The following is a 17,995-nucleotide window of genomic DNA, read 5'->3' on the forward strand; positions in this document are numbered from 1 at the left end:
TGGCCACCAATGTTCCAGGCCTTACATGGAGACAAGACAATACCCAGGACCAGAAGAGAATTATTTATTTCTGAATACAACTTTTATGAGATGGTAGGAAAAGTCTATTCCAGAAGTCCCTCTGCAGACTTTCCTACATGTCCTGTTGGCTAGAAATGTGTCACAGACATGTTGATGAAAAATGCCAAACTGTGTAAAATATTTGAAGAGGTTTATTCTAAGCCAAATGTAAGGACAATGACCTCAGGAGGTCCTGAGAATATGTGCCCGAGGTGGTTGGGTTACGCTTGATTTTATACACTTTAGAGAGACAGAAACTACAAGCAAAAATGTAAATCAATATATGTAAGGTTTACATTGGTTTGGCCTGGAAAGGCATCTCAAAGTTGGGGGGTGCAGGGGGAAGGTTCCAGGTCATAGGAGGATCCAAAGATTTTCTGATTGACAATTGGTTGAAAGAGTTAAGTTTTGCCTAAAGAGTTCAAGTTAGCAGAAAGGAAGTCTTGTAGTTAAAATAAGGGGGGTATGGGAGCCAAGGTTCATGTTATGTAGATAGATCCTCCAGGTAGCCGACTTCAAAGGGAATAGATGGTAAATGTCTCTTATCAGCCATTTTCCCCCCTGTGCCTTCACATGGTAGAAGAGGTAAACAGCTTCCTCAGACCTCTTTTGTAAGGGTACTAATTCCATTCATGAGGGTAGCCCTCATGACTTAATCACCTCCAAATGCCATCACCTTCAGGGGTAGGATATAAGGAATTTAAAGAGACACAGTAATTCATGAGCTATACATTATGTCGACCTTAAATGATGAGATTCAGAAAATATGATTAAGTATAGAGTTTATTACAGCCCAAAGCTTGAGAATGACCTCCTGATGAACAGCAGTTACAAATGGGGTGTAAGGAAAAAAGAAGAGGCAATTCCTAAATTGTTACCAGGAATTTACATTGAAATAACATGAGCTATTGATTGGCTATTCATTTTTCTTTGTATCACAAAGTTCAGGAACCTGAAGATAGTGGGTGAGGCAGCTAGTCAGGAACAAAATGCTTTTACACAGTTGCCCCTGGGCATGGGTTGGAAGAGGCATGACTGAAGTTCCATACTCATGACTCTCTGGGCCTGATACATTTTGCATACCTCACATAGCTCAGACTACTCTGAGTTCTTTTTCTTTTCTCATAAGAGAAAATGAGTATGCCATTTGTGATTTTGTTTCTTCTCAACTCTAGATTCATCCTTCATTGCCTGCTCTGTTAAAATAGAGCTATGCCCTTTAAGTAATTTTTCTTTACCAGATGGCATGATGTTAAACTTTGTCAGTGGACAGCACTGGAGAGACATTGCAAAAGAAAAAGGTTTCCTTCCTGGTGGGCATATGTTCCCTCTGCAGGCTCCTGCACCAAGGACTGCTTTTCTGGGTCCTACTAAATGCGCAACTTCAACGTTGTCCAGCCAGGTCCTGTAACACATGTACCTTCTTCAGCATTTGGTTCCTGCAGTACAGAGCAGCAGCAGCACCCAGTGACCAACAGTTTCCTTCCCACCACACCCACCCCTCCTTCAGGCAGTTTTGCTACTGAGTGCCCCCAGTGAGATACCTCACTATGAACAGCTTTCCCAGAAACCTAAGAGGAAGATTTCTGCAAAGTTCCAGAAGGAAGATTTCCAGCAAGTTCTGTCAGCATGGCACTACAGTAACTTCTCTGCCATTCAGTGAGACACAGCTGTGTCCTCTTCAACAAGGTCTGGATCTCAATCCTGGGGGGCCTCTTCCTTGGGTGCTCCAGCTCAGCCCCAGGGGGAGTAGCTGTTATTCCTGTTGTCTTAGTCAATTCAGACCGCTATAACAAAATATCATAAACTGTTGGCTTATAAACAAGATAAATTTGCTGGGCACAGTGGTTCACGCCTGTAACCCCAGCACTTTGGGAGGCCGAGGCAAGTGGATCACCTGAAGTCAGGAGTTCGAGACCAGCCTGCCCAACATGGTGAAACCCTGTCTCTATCAAAGATGCAAAAATTAGCTGGGGATAGTGGTGGGCACTTGTTAGTTCCAGCTACTTGGGAGGCTGAGGCAGGAGAATCACTTGAACCCAGGAGGCAGAAGGTGCAGTGAGCCGAGGTTGCACTATTGCACTCCAGCCTGGGCAACAGAGTAAGACTCCGTCTCAACAGAAAAAAATAAAATCAAAATAAAATCAAAAAATTGAAAAAAAAAAAAAAAAAGACAGAAATTTATTTCTCACAGTTCTGGAGGCTGGGAGGTCCAAGATCAAAGACCTGGCAGATTCAGTGTCTGGTGAAGGCCAACTTCCTGATTCATAGACAGCCATCTTTCCCCGTGTCTTCACATGGTAGAAGAGGTAAATAGCTTCCTCAGACCTCTTTTGTAAGGGTACAAATTCTATTAATGAGGGTAGCCCTCATGACTTAATCACCTCCAAAGTCCCCACCTCCAAAGTCACCACCTTCAGGGTTAGGACATCAACATGCAAATTTTGGAGGAAAACAAACATTCAAACAATAGCACCTATATTCTTTAGAGGTGCCTTTGCTTCTTACTAGCCAATCACTTGTTACTCCAGTCCTCAGTTATAGTTAATAATTCTTTATATTAAACTCTTCCTGTTCAAATAACTGTGGTCTCTATCTCTTGTGGTTACTGTATCAGATTGGACCTTGACTGATACAGAGAGTAATAGCAAAGAATCCCAGGCCCCACTATAAACTCAGAAAAATGATTTAGATAAGATCAGATTGATTTTACTTTTAGTTCAACACATAATTATCTACACCAACAGGTCTCAAACTTTTTTGTCTCAGTACCATTTTACACTTTTAAAAACTACGGAGAAACTTAAAGAGCTTCTGTTTATGTGAATTATATCTATCAATATTAAGAAATTAAAACTGAGAAAATTTTAAAACACAAGATACACAAGCACACATTTCATGAGGCATCAGATCAATGATATCATTACATATCCATGTAGCATGTGGAAAACTCCATCATACATTCATGAAAGAGGGAGACTGAAAAAGGCAAATAATATTTAAACCTTATTTTTAAATAGTTTTGACCTTGTGGACCCCTTGAAAGGGTCTCAGATACCCCCGGAGGTACCTGGATCACACTTTAAGAACTATTGATCTACACTAACTTTATATAAACACAATAACTAAGACCTATGAAAGGAAAGTATAGAAAATATGGTCCTTGCCCTCTCAGAACTGCTTAGTTGAAAATGCAGAATATATATTCATGAAAGAGTAAAATAACAATTCAATTCTGTATGTAATAAATTATCAGTAAGTTCTATCATTCAGAAAAGTGCTGTAGTTCAGGCTGATAACAGGCTGGAGTTCAGCAAAAAGAAAAAATGGCTTCCATTTTATAAAATTTATCCTCCTTATACATTAGTTATAAGGAGAAAAAACATTTTCTTTATGTACAAACCCAAGTTCCAGAACAAGCTGAAGATCTCTCAAAACACAGCAATGATTGGCTAAGACACTAAACACAGCCACAGAGCTAAGGAAGAGAAAAGAACCAACACGAAGAATCTGATAGACTCCATGAGATGAAGCCCTTTCATGGTGCGTCCTTAGTTACATTGACATAAGGAAACATGTCCAGGTGTGGTGACTCACATCTGTAATCCCAGAGCTTTGGGAGGGCCAGATGGGAGGATCCCTTGAGGCCAGGAGTTCAAGACTAGCCTGGGCAACATAGTGTAGACCCCCATCTCTATTTAAAAAATGTAAAAGTCAACTGGGCATGGTGGCACACACCTGTAGTCCTAGCTACTTGAGAAGCTGACATGGAAGGATCACTTGAGCCCAGGAGTTTGAGGCTACAGTGAGCTATGATTGCACAACTGCACTCCAGCCTGGGTGACAGAGCAAGACCTTATCTAAAAATAAATAAATTAGTCTGGGTGTGGTGGCTCACACCTATAATCCCCGCACTTTGGGAGGCCAAGGTGGGTGGATCACTTGAGGTCAGGAGTTCGAGACCAACCTGGTCAAGGTGGTGAAACCGTGTCTCTACTAAAAATACAAAAAAAAAAAAAAAAAAAAAATAGTCAGGTGTGGTAGGACACACCTTTAGTACCAGCTACTCGAAAGGCTGAGGCAGAAGAATCGCTTGAACCCTAGAGGCGGAGGTTGCAGTGGGCCAAGATCATGCCATTGCCCTCCAACCTAGGTGACAGATGAGACTCTATCAAAATTAATTAATTAATTAAAAAATATATAGGAAACCTAAACTCTATAAACTACTGTTTCTTGCTTTGATTATTTTTCTTTATACATTTTTGATCTTTCAATTTCTTTTTATTCCTGCCTGTGGCCTCTATGAATAATTTCTAATGTGTCTTGACTGAACTAAGCAGAAAGAAGACTTGTTTACTTCTAGGCGAGGAAAGTTAGCGAAGTAAGAATACCCCTAGATAAATGTGTAGTGGTGACATCAGTTAATGATCTTGGAAAACAAGTCAATGAGGCCTAGAGCAGGAGGGAAAAAAGAGGAGAGGTAGATGTTTAGTAGACAGAGAGAAGCTGGAGTAAAAGTCAGCTGCCCTAAGGCCAGTCTGAGCATGTGATACATTCAAAGCAAGCTCAAATTCAATTGCAAAAAGTTTGGAAAGATGAAAATTTTTACTAACAATCTCACAGAAATGCCGAAGAAGGAATTATATACATATTAACACAGCAAAACTTCCCAAAAATCCTCTTTACCGGTCTTTTTCCCTAAAGTTTCCCTGAAAAGCTGCCCAAATAACTTCTCCCTTGCTCACCAAATTCTCATGTTTCTTCCGGTTTCTCATACTCACCCTCCTCTCCCTCCCCCGCAATTCCACCCCCACCCTTCCATCAAGGCCATTTACCTTCCTTGGCTATTACTTCAGACCTTTCCCCCAACACACAAGAGAATAATTTAACCTTCTTCTCCTTCTTCTTCTTCTTCTTCTTTTGTGTGTGTGTGTGTGTGTGTGTGTGTATTTTTTGTTTGCTTGTTTTTTGAGGGGGTTTTTGAGACAAGGTCTCACTGTCACCCAGGCTGGAGTCCAGTGGTGTGATTTTGGCTCACTGCAGCCTCAAATTCCCAGACTCAGGTAATCCTCTTGCCTCAGCCTCCGGAGTAGCTGGGACTACAGGTGTGCACCACTAGGCCTGGCTAATTTAAAAAATTTTTTGTAGCATCAGGGGTTCCCACTATGTTGCCCAGGCCGGTCTTGAACTCCTGGGCTCAAGCAATCCTCCTGCCTCAGCCTCCCAAGTGGTAGGATTACAGGCATGAACCACTGTGCCCAGACTAACCTCCTTTTTAACCCAACATAGATGGAGAGATAAGAAATGAAGGATCCTTCCTTCAGTGGGTGGGAGAAACCGAAGGGAGAAAGACTGAATATTCAAACTTTAATATTTTTTTCCTTTCAAACATTTTTTAATCAACATTTATTCATTAAGTTGCCAGACACAGATAATGAAATGTGGTCCCTAACCTGACATTATGGAATATCCATCCCCACTACAACCTTCTTTTTGCTCTTTCTTTGGAATTCCTTTCCAAAGGGAAGGATTCCCTTATAAAAAGTAATTTTTTGCTTAATAAAGTGATTATTTTACAAAAATTATCCATGGAATACTTTTACATGGTTAATTTCCCTCAGGCATTTAAACTATGATTTCAATCTCAGTCTTTATGAGAAAGAGGGTAAGATGACTGTGGCTTCTAAAATTCCCTTTGAAACAAAGTCAAAGGTATTAGAAAAGTTATCTCAGGGGCACCTTGCTAATAAATCATCATCCAAGGGTTTTGAATAACTCAAAAGTAAAAAAATAGATTTTTCTGCCATATAACCAGTTGTTATAAAATACCATCAACAAAGAACTGTTGAATTATCTCTGTATATTTAGCCACAAATAAGAGGAGAAAGAGTAATAGAGAAGCATCTGAACACCACAGATTTATGCTTAGTAAACAGAAATTATTTTGAAAAAAAAAAAAAAAGAGTAAGGGCATTAAAAATATAGGCTGGGTGCTGTGGCTGACACCTATAATTCCAGCACTTTGGGAGGCTGAGGCAGGTGGATCACTTAAGGCCAGGAGTTCAAGACCAGCCTGGCCAACATGGTGAAACCCTGTCTCTACTAAAAAATACAAAAAATTAGTTGGGCACAGTGGTGCATATCTGTAATCTAGCTACTCAGGAGGCTGAGGCATGAGAATCACTTGAACCCAGAAGGCAGAGGTTGCAGTGAGCTAAGAATGCACCACTCCACTGCGCTACAGCCTGGGCAACAGAGTGAGACTCTGTCAAAAAAAACCCAAAAAACCAAAAGCAAAAACAGCCTGAGCAACATGGTGAAACCCTGTCTCTACAAAAAATACAAAAATTACCTGGGCATGGTGGCACCCATCTGTAGTCTTAGTTACTCAGGAGTCTGAGGCAGAAGGATCTCTTGAGCCCAGGAGGTGGAGGCTGCAGTGAGCATGATCACACCACTGCACTCCAGCCTGGGGCAACAGAGTGACAACCTGTCTCAAGAAAAAAAAATGTATGTATATACACACACACACATTATATATATATGTATATACACACACATAACTTATTAATTCCTATCTTTATTAGTTGCCTATTGCTGAATATCAAATTACCCCCAAATTTAACCATTTAACAAACATTTATTACCTCCTAGTCTCTATAAGTCAGGAATCCAGGTGCAACTTAGCAGGACCCTTCAGTTCAGGGCCTCTCAAAAGGCTGCAGTTGAGGCACTGGTCCTGTGTCTCTCACAAGGCTTTAATCAAGGTGATGGCCCGGGTCATAGTCACCTCAAGATTTAACTGGGACAGGATCCACTTCCAAGCTCATTCAGGGGTTATTGGCAAGATTCAGTACCTCATGGGTGTTGAACTGAGGACTTCTGTTCCTTACGACTAGTTTGCCTCTGAGAGGCCCCTCAGGTCCCAGATGGCCATCTTTAGAGGGCAGTGCCCAGCATAGAGGCTGGCTTCATCCAAGTGAACAACTGAGAGAAGACAAGAGAGCAAGCAAGATGGAAGTCACAGTCTTTTGCAACCTAATCACAGAAGTGGCATCCTATTATTTTTTTCTGTGTTCTATCAGGTAGAAACAAATCACTACATCCAGCCAACACTCAAAGAGAGAGGATTACACAGAGCTTGAGTACCAAGAGGTAACTTTTGGGAGGGATGGATATGTTCATTGTCTTGATTGTGGTGATGGCTTCACAAGTGTGTATATAAATCAAAACTTATCAAACGATTGACATACAATAAACTGCACTTGAATTATGTGCAGTTTATTGTTATGTCAATTATATCTCAATAAAGCTGTTTCAAAAATAAAGCATTATTTTATCTGTGTGCAAAACTGAGGTTATTTAAAGCAGGAACTATTTCAATAATTCTATCATTTCACCTTAAGACCTCTAAAAAAACAAAGAAAATAAAAAGTACAGGGTCTAGCATGGTGGCTCATGCCTGTAACTCCACGGCTTTGGGAGGCTGAAGTGAGAGGATTGCTTGAGCCCAGGGGTTGGAGGTTACAGTAACCTCCACTGCACCCCAACCTAGGCGAAAAAGAGAGACCTGGTCTAAAAAAAAAATAAAAAAATTAAAAATGTAAAAAAATAAAAATAAAAAGTTTGGACTTGACAGTTCTATGGAAAATGGAAAAAGATAAAAATAATAATAGTAATAAAAAATACAAGGTTGTCTACTGCAACCTATAAGAAAAATAGGATTTCAACTATCAGGAAAGACAAAGTATCTTTCTAATGCAGTGGCTCTAACTTTAGCATGCATTAAAATCACTTGGAGAATCTGCATTTCTAAGTTTTCAGGAAATGTTGATGCTGCTGGTCCAGAGACCATACTTTGAGAATCACTGTTCTAGTTCATCAGCAATAAACAACTAGAAATTGGGTCAGAAAAAGATAGCATTCACAAATATAACAAGCTCCATAAAATACATAGAAATAATCCAAAAGAAAAATATACAAGACCTATATGAATTTAAAGAAAATAGTGAAGGGCATACAAGAAGTTCTGAATAAAAGATATACTGTGTTCCTAAATGAGAAGATTCAATATTTAAAATTTTTTAATTCTCCTTGAATTAATCTATAAATTTAGTTAACTCCAATTTTTTGAAGTCTCAAAAGGACCTTTTACAGAATTTAACATGTTAATTCTCAAGTTCAAATGGAAAAGGAAATACATTAAAAAAGTCAATAAGGTTTTGAAAAAATGAGCAATGAAGAGAGGCTTGTCCTAGCAGGTGGCAAAATATGGAATAAAACTATGGAAATTGGCCAGCCTTACACCTATAATCCCAACACTTTGGGAGCCAAAGCAGGCAGACTGTTTGAACTCAAGAGTCTGAAAACAGCCTGGGCAACATGGGGAAATCAAGTCTCTACAAAAAATGCAAAAAATTATCTGGGCATGGTGACATGCACCTATAGTTCCAGATACTCAGGACACTGAGGTGGGAGGATCACTTGAGCCTGGGAGGTTGAGGCTACAGTGAGCCTTGATCACACCTTTGCACTCCAGTCTGGGTAACAGAATGAGATCCTGTCTCAAAAACAAAACAAAACAATGGAAATTAAAACGGTGTGGTATTGGCTGGGCCCGGTGGCTCATGCCTGTAATCTCAGCACTTGGTAGGCTGAGGCAGGTGGATTGCTTGAGCTCAGGAGTTTAAGACCAGCCTGGGCAACATGGAGAAACCTCCCTGTCTATGTCAAAAATACAAAAAAATTAGCTAGGTGTGGTGGCGCACATCTGTGGTCCCAGCTACTCAGGAGGCTAAGGTGGGAAGATTGCTTCAGCCTGGGAGGTGGAGACTGCAGTAAGCCAAGATCATGCTACCATGCACTCCAGCCTGGGTAATGGAGTGAGACCCCCTCAAAAAAAAAAAAAAAAAAAAAAAAAAAAAAAAAAAAAAAGTGGTATTAACTTAGACATAGATAAATTTATATATATAATAAATAATAAGCCCAGAACATACATAACCATTTTTATCTGGAAATGTTGTTTATGATAAAGTGACATTTTACATCTCAATAAATTGAGATGAAACAGGTGACTTTTTGGAATAAATAAAATAAAGTTAGATCTCTGTTTCTATCACTCTGCATCAGTTAGCCTTCTTTATATTGCAAGCAATTGATGATCCAGCCCAAACTGCCTTACTCAACAAAGGGCCCATTTAACTGAAAGACCCTGAAATAGAGCAGGCTTTAGGAATTGCTTGGAGTTGCTAGCTGAGTACTGACATGAAAGACATTGGGGTTTTTGTTTATTCACTTGTTTTATGTTTTCTTTTTCTGCCTCTTCATTCTGACATAGGCAGTGTCAGCTGCTTCCTAGGACTTCAATGGCTGCCGAAGTTGCCAAGCTCCAAATCTTCACACCAAACTGCCCCAAAGGAGAAAAATACTATCTTTTGGTAGCTCCCTTACATGAGAAGGAGAAACCCCCTCTTCCAGAAGACAGCCTCTCTTCCTGTCATTGGCTCAAACTGTCGGCTCGACATTCCCTAGAATGCAATGATTTGGTTTACACCTGAAACAATAATTGACTTATCTGAATAAATCTGTGTGAAAAGAGGGATGGAGGCTGGACCTGGTGGCTCATGCCTGTAATCCCAGCACTTTGGGAGGCAGAGGCAGGTGGATCACTTGAGGTCAGGAGTTCAAGAACGGCCTGGCCAACATGGCGAAACCCCGTTTCTACTAAAAAGACAAAAATTAGCCAGGCGTGATGGTGCATACCTGTAATCCCAGCTACTCCGGGGGCTGCGGCAGGAGAATCGCTTGAACCTGGGAGGTGGAGATTGCAATGAGCCAAGATGGCGCCATTGCGCTGCAGCCTGGGTGAGGGAGCAAGACTCCATCTCAAAAAAAAAAAAAAAAAAAAAAAAGGATGGGAATTCCAGTTGATCTAAAACAGCAGGGCTCTCTTTTAGCGGTAAGGATGTTGTCAATTTCAACCCACTACCCCAAACAAAAGAAATGCTTGTTACATAAAGGAGAGGAGGAAGAAACAGTCCTAATATCTACTATGACAATATATCTGAATAAATTCCAGATGTGTTTTAGATCCAAATTGTTAAAAACAGAGAAACGGGATATTCCACTCTCAAGGAAGTAGAGCATAATTCTCACTCCTTAAGTGTGGGCTATACATAGTGACTTCCTTTAAAACAGTACAGTATGAAAAGGGGGAAGAAGAGTAAGAGAGAAACATTCTCTCAGTTAGGTGATCAAGGCTAATCTCAGTGGTGTTAAGTCGCTTGATCATGTATACCTTTCATATGACACGATGGTCAGCCTGGGCAGCATGGTAAAACCCCATCTCTACCAAAAATACCAAAAAAAAAAAAATTAGCTTGGAGTGGTGGAGTGTGCCTGTAGTCCCAGCTATTAAGGAAGCTAAGGTGGGAGAACTGCTTGAATCCGGGAAGCAGAGAATGCAGTGAGCCGAGATCGCACTACCGCCCTCCAGCCTGGGCAACAGAGCTAGATCCTGTCTTAAAACAAAACAAAACAAAACAAAAAACCATGATGGGAAGGGCTTTTTACAAAAGCTCTGTGATCTTCCTCCCACAAACACAAAACTCCAGTCTTGTTATGAGAAAAACATTGGATGAATCTCAGTTGAGGAGTATTCTATAAAATATCTGACTAAAACTCTTCTAGGTTAATTATTAAAAACAAGAAAGTCTGAGAAACTGTCACAGACCAGAGAAGGGCAAGGAAGTATTAGAACTAAATATAATGGGGTATCCCAAATGTATCAGGGACTCCTGGAACAGAAAAAGCATATTAGGTAAAACTAAGGAAATATGACCAATGTATGGTGTTCAGTTAATAATGTGAATACTGGTTCATTAATTATGACAAATGTATCATGCTAATATAAGATGTTAATAAACAAGGGAGATTGGGTTTGAGGTATATGAGAACTATCTTCACATTTTTGTAAATGTAAAAATATTATAAAATTAAAATCTTATTTTAAAATTTTTAAACAAATTAGGCCAGGCACAGCAGTTCATGCCTGTAATCCTAGCGCTTTGGGAGACCAACACAGGAGGATCACTTGAACTCAGGAGTTCGAGACCAGCCTGGGCAACATAGGGAGACTCTGTCTCTACAAAAAAATACTTTAAGAAAAGCAAGGCATGATAGTGCATGCCTGTAGTCTCAGCCACTTGGGAGGCTGAGGTGGGAGGATCACTTTGGCTCAGGAGATAGAAACTGCATCGAGCTGTGATTGCACCACTGCACTCCAGCCTGGGTGACAGAGCAAAGCCTTCTCTCAAAAATAAATAAATAAATATCTCCAAATATAAAAGTTTTGGTACAGTATAGTGGAATATTTTTATAAACTTGAGATAGAAAACCTGATAAGCAAAATGTAAATACTCAAAAAACAGAAAGGAAAAGTTGAGCAGATTTGACTACATAAGAATTGAAGACTAGGCCAGGTGCGGTGACTCACACCTGTAATTCCATCATTTTGGGAGGCGAGTCAGGCAGATCACTTGAGGTCAGGGGTTGGAGACCAGCCTGGACAACATGGTGAAACCCCGTCTCTACTAAAAATACAAAGCTGGGCATGGTGGCTTGTGCCTATAATCCCAACTACTTGGGAGGCTGATGCAGGAGAATCACTTGAACCCAGAAGGCGGAGGTTGCAGTGAGCCAAGATTGTACCACTGCACTCCAGCTTGGGTGACAGGGCAAGACTCTGTCTCAAACAAACAAACAAAAAGAATTGAAAAGTTCCATTACAGGAAAGCCAATAACCACAGTTAATAGATACCTACCTAAAGCCAGGCCCAGTGGCACACGCCCACAGTCCCAGCTACTGGGGAGGCTGAGGTGGGAGAATCACTTGAACTCAGGAGTTTGAAACCAGCCTGAGCAACAACATAACAAGACCCATCTCTAAACATTTTTTTTTAAGTTAATTAAAATAGATATCCAACAGAATGAAATAAAAATATTTGCAATATATATATATAATAGATGAAAAAGAATTCATATGTAGAACACATAAACAGATAAAAGGAACTAATTAGGAAAAAATAGACTAGACAAATGGGCAAAAATCTAAACTGATAAATTTGTACACAAAACACAAATGGTTAGTAAACATGAAAAGATGTTCAACTTCACCAATAGGAAAATGCAGATGAAAGTAACAATGTTTTTAAGTCATCATGGGGAGGAGAGGAGGGAAGAAGAAGAAAAATAAAATTAGAAGGATACTATGTAATTGACACTGGGAGCAACTTCTGTTTATCCCTTTGAAGAGCGTAAGATTAAAAATTGTATCCAGACAAAGTGGCTAATACCTATAATCCCAAAACTTTGGGATGCCGAGGTGGGAGGATTGCTCAAGTCCAGGATTTGGAGACTAGTGGGGTAACACAGAGAGATCCAATGTCTACAGAAAATTTAAAAATTAGCTAGGTGTGGTGGTGTACACCTGTAGTCTCAGCTACTTGGGAGGCTGAGGACAGAGGATCACTTGAGCCCAGAAAGTCAAGGCTGCAGTGAGCCATGAACATGCCACTGTGCTCCCAGCCTGAGTGACAGTGAGACCCTGTTTCAAAAAAAAAAAAAGAAAAAGAAAGAAAGAAAGAAGGAAAGGAAGGAAGGAAGGAAGGAAGGAAGGAAGGAAGGAAGGAAGGAAGGAAGGAAGGAAGGAAGGAAGGAAGAAAGAGAAAAGAAGGAAATTGTATAGCTGCTTTAAGACTTCAGGAAGCCCATGAAAGACAAGTTGTAGGCTGGGCATGGTAATCCCAGCACTTTGGGAGGCCCAGGCGGGCAGATCACTTGAAGTCAGGAGTTGGAGACCAGCCCGGCCAACATGGTGAAACTCTGGCTCTACTTATACAAAAATTAGCCAGGTGTGGTGGTGCATGCCTGTAATCCTGGCTACTCGGGAGGCTGAGGCAGGAGAATTGCTTGAACCCAGGAGGTGGAGGTTGCGGTGAGCCAAGAGATGTGCCACTGCCCTCCAGCCTAGGCAACAGAGCAAGACTGCCTCAAAAAAACAGAAAAGAAGAAAAAACAAAAAGACAAATTGTAAACTATGCTGCAAAGCTTAACATAAAACTTAGTGAAGTAGAAACAAATTATTCCTACTTTTGTTTGGAAAATATCTGTGTCTGTTTTTTGAAATCATCTCATGTCACTGCAACCTCTGCTTCCCGGGCTCAAGCAATCCTTCCACCTGAAGCTCCAGAGTAGCTGGGACCACAGTTGTGGGTGCCTTCACCACAACTGGCTAATTTGGGGGTTTTGTTTGTTTGTTTTTTGGTAGAGACAGGGTTTCACCATGTTGCCCAGGCTGGTTTTGAACTTCTGACCTCAAGCAATCTGCCCACCACAGCCTCCCAAAGTGCTATGATTACGGGCATAAGCCACCATGCCAGGCCAGGAAAATATCAATATGCTTCTTCGGTTGGGAAGGTGGCACCCAAAGCCTTGTTCTGTAATAAGACAATATGTAAACAGGCAGCCGGAGTCAGACTTGTAAATGTATACTGTGTAAGTTCCAAATGTCTTTGGACCCTAGGAAGAGATAGAAGCAGAATTACATTTTACTACCATACTGTTGAAGCAGATTCAAGGAGACGTTAAATGGTCTTATGGCTAGGCATATTTTGAAACTTGTGTTAAATGTTATCTTTTCTTCAGACTCAGCGCTGGCAATTAGTGGCTAATTAATCTTTATTCTAAGTTTGGGAAGCAGTTATTTTTATAGAAAAAAGTATAGTTGTGGAAAAGTTTAGGGAGTAAGACTTGCCTTTGGCATGCAGCCATGTCCAAGCTCGACCTCTTACCTGAGGACACCACATTCTAGGCATGATACCTAAAAAGAAACAATTTGCCTCGTATGATTTAGTTGCAAAGTCATGACAAGGCCAGGCACAATGGCTTATGCCTGTAATCCCAGCACTTTGGGAGACTGAGGCAGGAGGATCATTTGAGCCCAGAACTTCAAGACCAGCCTGGGAAACACAGTGAGACCCTGTCTCTACAAAAGAAAAAAGAAAAAGAAAAAATTGAGATGGAGTCTTGCTCTGTTGCCCAGGCTGGACTGCAGTGGCACGATCTCAGCTCACTGCGACCTCCACCTCCCGAGTTCAAGTGATTCTCCTGCCTCAGCCTCCCAAGCAGCTGGGACTACAGCTAATTTTTGTGGGACTTTTTGTTTGTTTGTTTTTTGTTTTTAGTAGAGACGGGGTTTTGGTGTCTGGAACTGCCGACCTCAGGTGATCCGCCCACCTGGGCCTCCCAAAGTGCTGGGATTACAGGCATGAGCCACTGTGCCCAGACAAAAAAAAATTTTTAGTTAGGTGTGGTAGCACATGCCTGTGGTCCCAGCTACTCAGGAAGTTGAAGTGAGAGGATCACTTGAGCCTGGGAGGTTGAGGTTGCATTTGAGCCCAGGAGTTTGTGCCACTGCACACCAGCCTGTGCAAAAGAGACCCTGTCTCAAAAATAATAATAATAAAGTCATGACAAGCATCAAATATGGATAGGGTTAATTTACATTTACTCCACCAATGTAAGAATACTAGCAAAAGAGGATGTCCCTTCAGGTTTCACAGAAACCATATTAATATTACTAACAGAAAGTACTGACATTTTATAGTAGGAATTTATAATAGGAAGTCATTCATACAATCATATAGGTTGAAACTATAAACATTTAAGAAGGGTTTGAGTATTATTATCATCATAGTTATCTCTAGTATTTTCACAGATTATGGATCCATCATGAGCTTTTTTCTTTAAAGATAAAGAAATATCTAAATATTTTGGAATTGTTATAATGGTGAATAACCACTTTTCCCCCACGAAGCCCCATTTTAATCTTGAAGACTGCTTCTTCCTGGTCAATATTCTTATCACCACCACCACCATCATATCAACAACACTTACCCAATACTTACTCTGTGCTAAGAGCTTTGTATGAATTTTCTTATTATTAAGTATTTGATTGTTTAAAAATGCAAATACTCATGAATGCCATAACCAGTTTACTCAAGAGCAGTAACCATGAAGCAAAATCCTTCGGGAACAGAAAAAAAAATATAAACCTCCTGTATTGAAGGGAAGGGAAAGTGATGTGAAAGATGGAAAACAAGGCTGGGTGCAGTGGCTCACGCCTGTAATCCCAGCACTTTGGGAGGCTGAGGCAGGCGGATCACTTGAGGCCAGGAGTTTGAGACCAGCTTGGCTAACATGGTGAAACTCCGTCTCAACTAAAAATACAAAAATTAGCCAGGCATGGTGGTGCTTGCCTGTAATCCCTGCTACTAGGGAGGCTGAGGCATGAGAATCACATGAACCCAGGAGGGAGAGGTTGCAGTGAGCCAAGATCACACAACTGCACTCCAGCCTGGGTGACAGAGCAGCCCTCTGTCAAAAAAAAAAAAAAAAGAAAAGAAAAAAGAAAAGAAAGAAAGATGGAAAACACAACATGTTTGTTGTGTTTTTAACTGGCTCCTTTTTATAAAATGCCTCAGGGATAGTCATCAAAGAACCCACTGAATACCTAACAAGTGCAGAACAGTATCCTAAGTGCTTTGATTATTTGGTTTTTACTAGAAAAGTATGGTCTTCTGCAATGGTCTGAATGCTTGTGTCCACCCAAAATTCATATGTTGAAATCCTCACCCTCAAAGTGATGGCATTAAAAGGTGGAGCCCTTGGGAGGTGGTTAGGTCATGGAGGTAGAACCTTCATGAATAGGATTAGTGCCCTTGTAACAGAGGCCCCTCACCCCTTTCACCATGTGAGATCACAGCTAGAAGGCACAACTGATGAACAAGAAAGTGAGCCCTCACCAAACACTGAATCTTCCTTGATCTTGTATTTCCCAGCCTCCAGAACTGTGAGAAATAAATTTCTCTTGTTTATGGTATTTTGTTATAGCAGCCTGAATGGACTGAGACATCTTCATTCAAGAAAACCTATGAAATTTAGAAAGTAGTAAGATAAGTAAAATAATATAATATCAATAGGTATATGTACACCAATAGGTATGCATACAAAACACAATTGTTTTGAATCTTTTGATTAAACTTTTAATTAAATCTTGCCATTTTCAATTATTGTAATCATTATCTTAATTGTTCACCATGCTTTATAATAATTTACCTGCTCTATTTAAAAAATTTACTTTGGGCTGGGCATGGTGGCTCATACCTATAATCCTAGCACTTTTGGAAGGCCAAGGCGGGAAGATTGCTTGAGCTCAGGAGTTCTTACTATTAGAGAATATGAGAGGAGGTCTCACTATGCTGCCCAGGCTGGTCAACATAGTGAGATCTCCTCTCTACAAAAAAATTTAAAAAATTAGCCAGACATGGTGGCACATACCTGTAGTCCTAGCCACTCAGGAGGCTGAAGCAGGAGGATGGCTTGAGCCTGGAAGATCAAGGCTGCAGTGAGCTGGGATTGTACCACTAAACTCCAACCTGGGTGACAGAGCAAAACCTTGCCTCAAAAAAATATTTTGTGTTCAGTTTTTTACTATTATATACAATGTTACAATGTAGATCTTTGTACAGAATCTATTTTGTGTTCAGAATTATTTTCTGGTATAAATGTCCATAAACAAAATGACTTGGACAGCTCACATATGCAGCGCAAAACTTTTGATATGTTACTATCAAAAATATCTTTCCAAGAGATATTTTCATATTCTCATTTGAAAACATGATTTTTTTTTTAGATGGAGTCATGTTCCATTGCCCAGGCTGGAGTGCTGTGGCATGATCTTGGCTTACTACAACTTGTCTCCCAGGTTCAAGCAATTCTCCTGCATGAGCCGCTCAAGTAGCTGAGATTACAGTCACCCGCCACCACACCCGGCTAATTTTTGTATTTTTTGTAGAGATGGGGTTTAGCCATGTTGGCCAGGCTGGTCTCGAACTCCTGACCTCAAGTGATCCACCCACTTCGCCCTCCCAAAGTACTGAGATTACAGGCATGAGCTACCATGACTGGCCTGGAAACATTAATTATTAAAGACTTTTTGTAGGATAATTTTGTAACATATTTCAGAATAAAAGTGCATATACAACTTGATTCGGCAATCCACTTCTAGGAATCTTTCCAACAAAAATTCTTACACATATACACAGACATGGATATACAAGAGTTTTGTTTTAGCACTCTTTGAAATAGGAAGAAGGTTGGAAATAACCTAAAGGGGAAATAAATTGTGTTATGGATATACTATATTATGGAATATATAAAGCTGTTAAGAATGCAGCGGTTGTGTACTGTCATGGAAAGATCTCTTAGGTAAGTGAAGGAAAAGCTAATTAATGAACAACCAGAATTACTTCATTTTTTTTTTAAATTAATGATTACAGCTGAAGATGCATTTAAAAATTAAAATTTAATCTAATTAAAAATTTTTTTAAAAGATGCAAAAAAAAAAAAAAATAGGGATTACACAACTGTGGCTGAGACCACTAGTTGTCCCACTGAATCCATCTTCCCCTTCCTCCATAGTAATAAAGTACCAGTTAGCTGGCCACATTTCCTAGCTGTTCCTGTAGTGAGAATTGGCCTTGCGATTAAATTCTGGCCAATGAGGTGTAAGCAGAAGTATTTGTGGCAATCCTGGGACTCTTCCTTAAGAAACTGCTGGTACATTTTATCAACTAATTCTCGAGAGCCTAAAACGGCAATTACTTATTTTCGTGGATCTGCGGGCAGCTGGGGCAACTGTGCTCCACATGCTTTAACTTTGGAGCCCAGGCTGAAGGGGCAACAGCTCACTCAGGAATGCTCTTCTCATGACAACAGCAGTGTGGGCAGGAGGGCAAACAGAACCGTGGAGGTTCCTGAAGGCCTGGGCTTGGAACTGCCACTGACCACAGTAAGTCACATGGCCAATCCCAAA

Source organism: Rhinopithecus roxellana, chromosome 9 (genome assembly GCF_007565055.1).
Source record: "Rhinopithecus roxellana isolate Shanxi Qingling chromosome 9, ASM756505v1, whole genome shotgun sequence".
Classification (NCBI taxonomy): domain Eukaryota; kingdom Metazoa; phylum Chordata; class Mammalia; order Primates; family Cercopithecidae; genus Rhinopithecus; species Rhinopithecus roxellana.